The sequence below is a fragment of the Mus caroli genome, unplaced genomic scaffold (genome assembly GCF_978045245.1).
Source record: "Mus caroli unplaced genomic scaffold, Mus_caroli_1 scaffold_2, whole genome shotgun sequence".
Classification (NCBI taxonomy): Eukaryota; Metazoa; Chordata; class Mammalia; order Rodentia; family Muridae; genus Mus; species Mus caroli.
In genome coordinates, this window is record NW_028227257.1 from 41,289,235 (window position 1) to 41,299,189 (window position 9,955).

Here is a 9,955-nt window from a genome sequence, read left to right on the forward strand (position 1 = left end):
TACCACATATTTATGAAGGAAGATAAGAGTACATAACAACCCTGGAAAACGTGGTATTTGACTCTTTGGGATTAGAAAGCACAAGTACAAGAGCAAAACAACCCCAAAGAGTTAAATTTGTGTACTGGTATTCTCCAATAAGTCATATTGTTCAAAAGCCAAAGCTGCATGAAAATACGGACATGCTGGAGTCTCTCAAAGTCATGCAGGAACTTAATCATGCAGGGATGCTCCCAAGAGCTTATTCAAGGTTTGAGATTTGCTGAGGGAACCCTCAGGTAGAGTCATTTGTAAAAGTCTCCTTTCCTTTTGTATAAGAGCCTTATTCTTGGGGAGGAAGCAGAAAGGGAAAGAAGAAGGGAGACAGTGGAACAGAGCAAAGCGCGTTGATGAAGGAGGGGAGGAGTGAAGAAGAAAACTGAAGGAAATGAGGAGCTGGAGGTGGGTACAAGCAAGGTATACGATACCATGTGTGAAATTATCAAGGGATAAGTAAATTATAGTTTAAAGAAAAAAAAGATAAAAGAAGAGAAAGGAAGGGAAGAGGAGATAAAGGGAAGAGAAAGGTAGCCAGTCAGAAAGGCTGTCAGCAGGCATGGAGAACAGAGGGAAAGCAGCCACAGCCTTCCCTCAGGGGATATTGCCCCTTCACACATGTTGACACATGCTAGATGCTTTATATCAATGCACTTCCTTTATTAGCACTTCTAGCCAATGCTCCAGCTAATCACCTGTCTTATTTTACTTTTTTATTGCTGTGATGAACAAGAAGACTAAAAGCAAGTTAGGGAGGAAGGACTTTATGTCAGTTTACATTCCTAATCCAGCCTATTATGAAACAGGGGTCAGAGCAGGAATTCAACATAGTAACCAGGAACTGAAGCAGAGGCTGTGGAGTGTTCCCCATTGGCTCATCCCTCATGGCTTGCTCAATATGTCTTCATATATAACCCCAGACCACCTACCTGCCTGCCTGGTGGCATTACCTCCATTGGGGACAGGTCCTACCACATTGATCATCAATCAAGAAAACACCCACCACAAAGTTTGCTACAGACCAATAAAATGGAAGCACTTTTTCAGTTTAGGGTTCCTCTCGCCAAATAACCCTTCCTTGACTCAAGTTGACAAGAAGTCTATCCAATTTTAATTTTTTTTTTCCTGCCCATAATGGCTGGGACCAGTTCAATTTATTTAGAGATTAGTGTTCCTTTTTTTTCTTAATTAGGTATTTACTTCATTTACATTTCCAATGCTATCCCAAAAGTCCCCCATACCCTCCCTCCTTACTCCTCTCCTCTCCCCCCACTCCCACTTCTTGGCCCTGGCTTTCCCCTATACTGAGGCATATAAAGTTTGCAAGACCAATGGGCCTCTCTTTCCACTGATGGCCAACTAGGCCATCTTCTGATACATATGCAGCTAGAGACATGAGCTCCAGGGGGTACTGGTTAGTTTATAACGCTGTTCTACCTATAGGGTGGCAGATCCCTTTAGCTCCTTGGGTATTTTCTCTAGCTCCTCCATTGGGGGCCCTGTGATCCATCCAATAGCTGACTGTGAGCATCCACTTCTGTGTTTGCTAGGCCCCAGCATAGCCCCACAAGCGATAGTTATATCAGGGTCCTTTCAGCAAAGTCTTGCTAGTGTATGCAATGGTGTCTCTCTGAACATGCGCATACTTGAACATTGAGATAGTTTTCTCAGCTTGCCTGGTCTTCTTCTCACGATCACACACACACACACATGGGGGGCGGGGGGGGGTGAGAGAGAGAGAGAGAGAGAGAAGCACACAGCTTAGTGTTTTTCCCAGCCTCAAGAAAACAAAGGGATTTAATGAGCAGCAGCAGTACAGTTTGGAGTCAAAGTCTGCATTCACACAGCATCATAAAGAAACATGATACTAAATCCTGGAGAGTCTCAGCTTCCAAAGGAGATGTTAGAAGATTGCTTCTGACAGAGGCCCTCAAGAGGAATGAGAGTTTCCCATAGCATGCATAACTGTGAACAAAAGCCCCCTGAAGCATTCGGGCATAATTTCTTCTGTTAATAAAAGATTAATTCCCTTGTAAAGGCTGTGTGGGGACCACTGACTGCCACTCTGCAGTGCTGGTTCCATTTCCCCATGCTGTCACCAACCTGCTCTTGAAAGCCTCCTGATGTACCATCACTAAAGCCAAGAGAAGTATTCACAGACCGCCTCTATTCCAGACAGGGGCCAGAATCAGCTCTGGGTTCTGATATGTTTGCACTTTCATTTCTATATATATGGCCTTGAGACATCCTCATTCCCAGGTTCTCTGTATATTATAACACACTCAAAACTGACCTCCCTCTGTATGCTCTTCCTTTTAGCTGGGAGTTCATGCCCTCTTTTAGTGTCCAGCCAACTTTACAATGGTACTGGCAGCTGCTGACATATTTGAATGTTTTCTGAAAGATAAGCACAGCTGTGGCATATGTTATATTATAGAGTACTCAAATATCTACAGATATAAATTTATATTATTGCAAATATAATCAATAATAATATATGTTGAATACATATGCATAGCTAAATAACATACAATAAAGCACATATCAGAATATGTTTAAATTATAATACTTACTTTAGAACAATTATACAAGGCAGTAAGATCGGATCACTGAGTTTGAATCCCTTTATTTCTTTTAAAATATGTCCTGTCTTTAATCCCTGGACAGAAATGTAGGAAGAAATGCCATAGTTTACATTTTACATATGTGACACAAATTTCTTACCACTGTAAACCAAACAGCAGTCAAAATATTCAGTCTTTATAATTGTCCAAGCATATCACCTCCATTCAAAGCCTGAGCCCATATTCCCTGCAAAGCAAAGTGGACATTTATGGAAGTGCCTTCTATCTCAGATCATCAGTAATGCACCACTATTACTGGGCTTTAAGCCTCTTAGGGGTACAATGTGAGTAACACACAGAACACTGCACACTAATTGACCAGAACACTTGAAAACTACCTCCAGAGTGCTGGATGATAAATCAATGTATATCGTATCAATGCATTGCAAGCAATGCACGACATCAACATAGTCCATATTTTAATTGAAAATATAAAGAATAAAATAAAGGAAACTCATAATCCCGGCAACCATTAGCATTTGAGTGTCATCTTTCTGGTTTCCCCTTCTTCTACCTATAGATGTATGTGTGTGATGTGTGCATTTAAGACAGGCCCTTAACCTACATTCATTTATGACCTTTCTCTATCGTATCATTCTTGAAAGGTAAGAAAAAGTGCATCAGCTATGATGATAATTTCTTTGTGTTTTCTAAATATGTCTAAACACTAGTTAAAAAATTAGAGACCTTAAGAATCTAAACTTCAGAGATGAACTTCAGAGTTCATAACAGTACCCACCACACAATGCATTTATTAACTGAGTGTGACTATAGCAAATACAATGAGTTTGTGTCCTAAGACTGTTGTCTAGACTGTAAAATGGAGATAATCCTAGAAATCTTTTCTATGGATGTCAGAAAAAAATCACCAAATTCTATATAACCTTAATGTTCTTAAAGAGTATCTAGCTCACCCTGAGGTTTACATAGCACATAGACACAAAGATAAGGATGGTTACAATGTTAACCCCAATGATAAACATGGTCCTTAAAAGCTTGTAATTTAAAGGAGGGGTCTGATATATGTAAGAAACAGGGGCAGAAAGATTGTAAGAGCTAGAGGTGGTGGATGACTTCAAGGAAATGGGTTTTCAGAGACAACAGGCTGACACACATATGAATTCAAAGAGACTTTGACATTATGAACAAGACCTGCACAGGCTCAAATAAGATTCAATTTAAACACAGGGAAGTGGTCATGGGAATGAAGCCACACCCAACCCAAAGAGCTACTCACAATTGATAGCTTCAGAAAGAGGGGAAAATAAGGTTTCTTTAATGTTGTGTAATTGAGTATATCAACTATAACACAGGGCAGGCCCCATGCTCAAGAGTAGGTAGTCAATATACACTGTTCCAATTCTATTGTTGTTGCTTTTAAGAGAGAAAAAGCACATGAATTTGGTAAGGTATGGGGGTAAGGAGGATCTGGGAGGAGCTAGAAGATGGGAAGCCCATGATCCAAGTATATTCTATAGAATTCTCAGACTACACAGAGATAATTGTACTTTGCACCAAGAAATAATATAAACTATATAATTAGAGAATATTTGAGTACTAATCACTTAATCAAGTATGAGGATCAATTTCAAAATATCAAAATAGATTTTAAAATTTGAATTTTGGGAGAATTTGAGCCTCTTTGAATTTGAGAGCACCATGATACGTTTTATTCTATTCTGTACTATATTCTAATTTTAATGTTTTTCTGAGTTCTTTTTCATGATCTCTAAAATACAAATATTGTTCAAGAATCGAGTATAGACAGTACAGATTCTCATTCATAATAAGCAGACTTCATCCTCCCATGAGGAAAGTCATTCGGGACCATTACTCTTGTTGGTGTGCTACTGATCAGAGGAGACTAGTACATAGACTAAAGCCACAAAATTGTCCTTTCTAGATTCCTTCCAGAGAATTCTCCAGACTGATATGATTGGGGCTTCTGTCCTAAAATGGCAGGACCTAAAGATGATAGCAAGATGCTAAGGACAAAGCACTTAGGCAAAGACATGAGTATACAGACAGGGTAGGAAAATCAGGACAATTAACCATAACAGCACAGATGTCAGTCTGAATGCTTTACATACTGTTTCTTTTATACCCTTTCCAACTCTCTTCTCAAAGGATCTCTGAGCCTTGGAAAGGGTGGTGTGGTATCTGTGTTGTCTTTGGAGATGAACATTCTGCAGTCTTTTATTCTCTGCCTCTAGGCCTCTAGTGGGTCTCTGTATGGAAAAACAACAACAACAAAACAAACCCAAAACCCCAAAAACCATCTACTGCAAATAGAAGCTTCTCCTTTGAAGGTTGAGAAATGCATCAATTCTTGGTTATAAAAGACTTTTTAAACAGCCTGCTTCCTAGGCTCTTCTAGAACTGATTTCAAATAGGAATATAGAGTGGGGCTGAGCAAGGCTTCCTAGAATAACATAATGACAGACAATGTTGAGAATCCATACTGTGGGCAATAGCTAGAGTCTAGACTTTTGAGTCAGGTACATGTCTTTTCCATTTACCAAACCTCACATCTTAGTTTAGAATCTTGATCTCAAGAGCCATGAAGTGAGAATTCCAACATAATAGATAGGTAGAGGATTGGTTCTACAACAGGAGATTTTTGAGTTTATGTTTCATCTGTTATTAGCCCATGAACTTGGGTCAGTTAATTAGATTGTTTCTTCCCTTGCTCATTTAGTGTAGTACTAGCATCAAGTTTTCAGAGGTTTTTTTTACAGATAAGAGAGCTGAGATAAAATGTGCCCAACACAGTGTTCAAAAAATTGTGATTGTTGCAGTTGTTATTTGAAAACTTCTTACAGTTTTAGAAATAGAATGTATGCAACTTACAGCAGTGACACCCCAGTCACACATACAGTCAGGACAGAATGCTTCAAATCAATATGGGCTTGTGGCACTGATTTCTTTAATGTTAACACCTGTTTCCAAGTTGATAAGTGCTTATAATTATGGATATTAACTTTTTAAATAGAGGAGGTATTTCTGATGCAAAATGTGAAATAGAACATAGATTGAAATTCAAAGGACATGTTCAGTGATGCTGCATAACATACCTATGCAATGCAGACACACCATGGCTCTTAGAGGGCAGGCAGCCAAGGGGTAGACAGGAGTATGACAGATCCCTGAAGGTGTTCACAGACATCAGGACTCCTACATTGTGTAACCTGTAAAAGATCACACAGTTCACTGAGTTTAAAATATATATTTTCTCTTCTTCACTAAAACTTTGACTCACAATGTCCAATACTTGAAAGTGAAATTCTTGCTATTAATGTCAGATGTGCCATTCTACCCTGAGACTTTCAGGCATTCTACCCTGCATTTCAAAGTCAGTGGTTGAATTAGAACCACTTTTGGTAGACTCCTGCTTTGGCCATTTGCGCAATAAAACTTAACCATCTAGCTGCTACTGCTCACTGTCCCCAGCATTTGGCATTGGGTTGGTCATGGGTTTGTCTAATGGGGCACGTACTTTGAACTAGTTGCTGTGCTGTAATGAAGTTAATTGCGGTCAACTGTAAACCTGGACTAAATGAAAATAAAGATTAGTCAAGGGTCTTGAGCTACAAGATTTAAAGAGAAGCCTTATCGTATTTTTTGTGCCAAGTTCAACCTTCAAACAACTTCAGTTTCTTGGAAAATTCAAGTCTGGTGAGACCAGCACAAGAACAATTTAGCCAAGTCTTATAAAAACTTCTTCACTTTGGGAAGGGAATCTTTTCACCACTGTTAGACTCCTAAGTTTTGGAGTAGATGGGTGGGTATGTAGCAATTGGTAATTTACAAGTTAAACACTTTAATGGTTTTCATATCTGTAGCATCTACAGTTGTTCTTGCTGTTGAGAAAGGTGTTTTAATAAGTACCAAAAAGTGTGATCACTTATGACAATGTATTCCAATGTGTTTTATCTTACCCAAGTACTATGGTCAAAAGCAATGAAGAAGATGAAAATAGAATAAAGTTAAGATAACTTTAACACTTTCTTTTATTAGCATGCATTTACATCTGTACCTATTATATACAATGAACCAAATGAATATATGTGGCTAATAAAGGCTTCACACATCTATAAATGAACTTAATTAACAAGGCCCAGTGGAATCACAGAGTTTATTGAGACAGATATAAAATTGCCCTTAAACAAAATTCAAACATTTCCTTGGAATTTAAGTCCTTAGTCTGACAGTTTGAGGTACTTTCCGTAGAGCACATGTGGCAGAAGCCCTGACCCATGTGCTTTGCCCTCACAATGGATCTTTTACTCAAGTTACAATGCCACTGCCATACCTGGTAGTTAAGTATGATGCTCTGTGACCCACAGACCATAGATCAGACAGCTTTTAATCTGGATAAAGAAGGCTTGTAGCTCCTGGAGGATGTACTTTCTTCATTCTTGCACACACATTTGGTAAGGAAACATAGAAATATTTGGGAAGATTGCACAGAGTATGAGCCATGCACCTTATAATATTAAATTAAACATTATGCTGTACTTCTTAGAAATGAATAAGCTCTATTCTCCTGCCTGGCTAATACAAGAATTCCTTTCTGTTGTTGAGGTATAATTTTCAAAAATGTAAAATAATAATTCCCTGGAACATGCAAAATGAACATATGTCAAAGCTTTATTCAACTAATTAATTACTAAGAGAAACATGAGGTGTTAAAACAGCCCAAATAGCTATTGGAAATATCGGTATTTATAGGCAGGTTCAGTAAGGCAGGTTAGGACAGTACTACAGGATTAGATACAAAATTGCTCCGGTTAACAGGGTGAAGAGCTATAACCTCTGATGCTACCTGTTTGACTGCTCAGGAATACTCTGCCTATCTACTGAACAACAACAAACAATATACATTCAAGAAAGTGATTTCACGAGGCTTCCAACAATAGCAAACTATGAGTATAAAATACATGCATTTGCCTATCCCTGGGTGATGCTTATGATATATAACAATAAAACTACCCGCCTCTTCCCTTATGTTCAGGTTTTAAAAAAATGTTTCGTATTCTCATCATTACTGACCACATCTTTTTCTGTAAGTGGAAGAACCATAGGCTTTTCCAAAGTTACAAAAAAAGAAAACAGTCAGGCCTACAGTGCAGTGGACCATCATCTTTGTCAACACTGCCCTTGATCTCCCCCGATGCTGCCCCAGACCTCAGCCCTTGATTTCCTCAGTATTGAGGGCAGAGACTAGTACAATCCCCTCAATACCTCTATTTCTGTTATCCCTGCCTTTGTCGAGATCCCTTGCCTGAAATGCAGGATCTATACCTTCACGGAAAGATTTCTGCAAAAGTAATGTGATTTTTTTCAGATATAATTAATGTCCTAAACTCATTGATTTGAAATGATGGAAGATTATCTAGGATGGATTTGAGTTTATCAAATGAAAGTTCTTAAAATAAAAGAGACTTTCTAAAGAATAGACTTCCCTCCTTTCCTCAAGGAAGTTAGCTAGCATGTTCCAAAAGGACCATGCTGAAGATCATTTCAGATAGCACCCCAGAGTCCAAGATGGTCCAACAGATCCAGCAAGAATAACTCAGACCATCTCTCTGATGACTCTCTAAAGCCGGTCCACTCAGGAGAGCACAGGCCTCAGAAGCAGCAGAGCTTCTAGGACAGGGCCTACATCTGCACCCGGGAGGTGGGGCTGATCTTTAGTATTCTGTGCCAGAGGAGAACTTGCCTCTAGGAAGTGTCTGACCCTGGGACTCAGGTGAGATCTTAGGTTCTCTTCAGTCACTCTCTAAGGTGGCTTCACTCAGGAGTGCACAGCCTGCAGAAAAAGCAGAGCAGCTGGGTCAGGGACTGGGCCATGGCCCACTGTGCACTGGTCTTGGCAGGACAAAGCTGGTCTCCCATGAGTGCGGACACAGACTTACAGACTCACAGGAGGAACAAGCTCCAGCCAGAGAGAGCAAGAACATCTAAAACCATAGATTACCAAATGGCAAAAGGAAAATGCAACAATCTTAACCTACAGATACCCAGACTACTTGTCATCATCAGAACACAGTACTTTCACCACAGTGAGTCTTGGATACACCAACACACAGGAAAAGCAAGATTCAGATTTAAAATCATATCTCATGATGCTGGTAGAGGACTTTAAGAAGGACATTAAAAACTCTCTTTAAGAATTATAGGAGAACACAGCTAAACAGGTAGAAGCCCTTAAAGAAGAAACACAAAAATCTTTTAAAGACTTACTGGAGAACACAGCTAAACAGGTAGAAGCACTTAAAGAAGAAAAACAAAATTCTCTTAAAGAATTAGAGGAAAACACAACCAAAAAGGTGTTGGAATTGAACAAAACCATCCAGGATCTAAAAATGGAAGTAGAAACAATAAAGAAATCACAAAGGGAGACAACTCTGGAGATAGAAATCCTAGGAAAGAAGTCAGGAGCCATCACTAACAGAATACAAGAGATGGAAGAGAGAATACCAGGTGCAGAAGACTCCATAGAGAACATCAGCACAACAAAGAAAATATAAAATGCAAAAAGATCCTAACTCAAAACATCCAGAAAATCCAGGACACAATGGGAAGAGCAAACCTAAAGATTATAAGTACAGATGAAAATGAAAAATTTCAACTTAAAGGGCCAGTAAATATCTTCAACAAAATTATAGAGGAAAACTTCCCTATCCTAAAGTAATTGGTGCCCATGAACATACAAGAAGCCAATAGAACTCCAAATAGATTGGACTAAAATAGGAAAATTTTCCCATCACATAATAATCAAAACACCAAATGCACAAAAGAAAGAGAGAATTAAAAGCAGTAAGGGAAAAAGTTCAAGTAACATACAAAGGCAGACTTACTAGAATTACACTGGACTTCTCACCAGAGACTATGAAGGCTAGAAGATCCTGGGCAGATGTCTTACAGACCCTAAGAGAACACAAAGGCCAGCCCAGGCTACTAACCCAGCAAAATTCTCAATTACCATAGATGGAGAAAACGAAGTATTCAAATACAAAACAAAATGTATACAATATCTTTCCACCAATCCAGCCCTTCAAAGGATAATAGAGGGAAACTCTGACATAAGGAGGGAAACTATACCCTAGAAAAATAGCAAGAAAGTAATCTTTCAACAAACCTAAAAAAAGATAGCCACATGAACAGAATCTAATAACAAAAATAACAGGAAGCAACAATTACTTTTCCTTCATATCTCTTAATATCAATGGACTCAATTTTCCAATAAAAAGACATAGTCTAACCGATTGGCTATATAGATAGAACCCAAC

At 38.8% G+C, this 9,955-nt stretch overlaps 1 long non-coding RNA gene across 1 annotated transcript; it reads right to left on the reverse strand.

Moving 5' to 3' along the window:
• Positions 1-2,335: 2,335 nt before the first annotated feature.
• On the reverse strand, positions 2,336-7,059 carry LOC115030389 (uncharacterized). Its single transcript, XR_003835986.1, has 5 exons — positions 6,973-7,059; positions 5,735-5,848; positions 4,751-4,888; positions 2,610-2,695; positions 2,336-2,433 (listed from the first exon to the last, which is right to left on the reverse strand). It is a non-coding gene; the product is annotated as an uncharacterized LOC115030389 (long non-coding RNA).
• Positions 7,060-9,955: the final 2,896 nt, after the last annotated feature.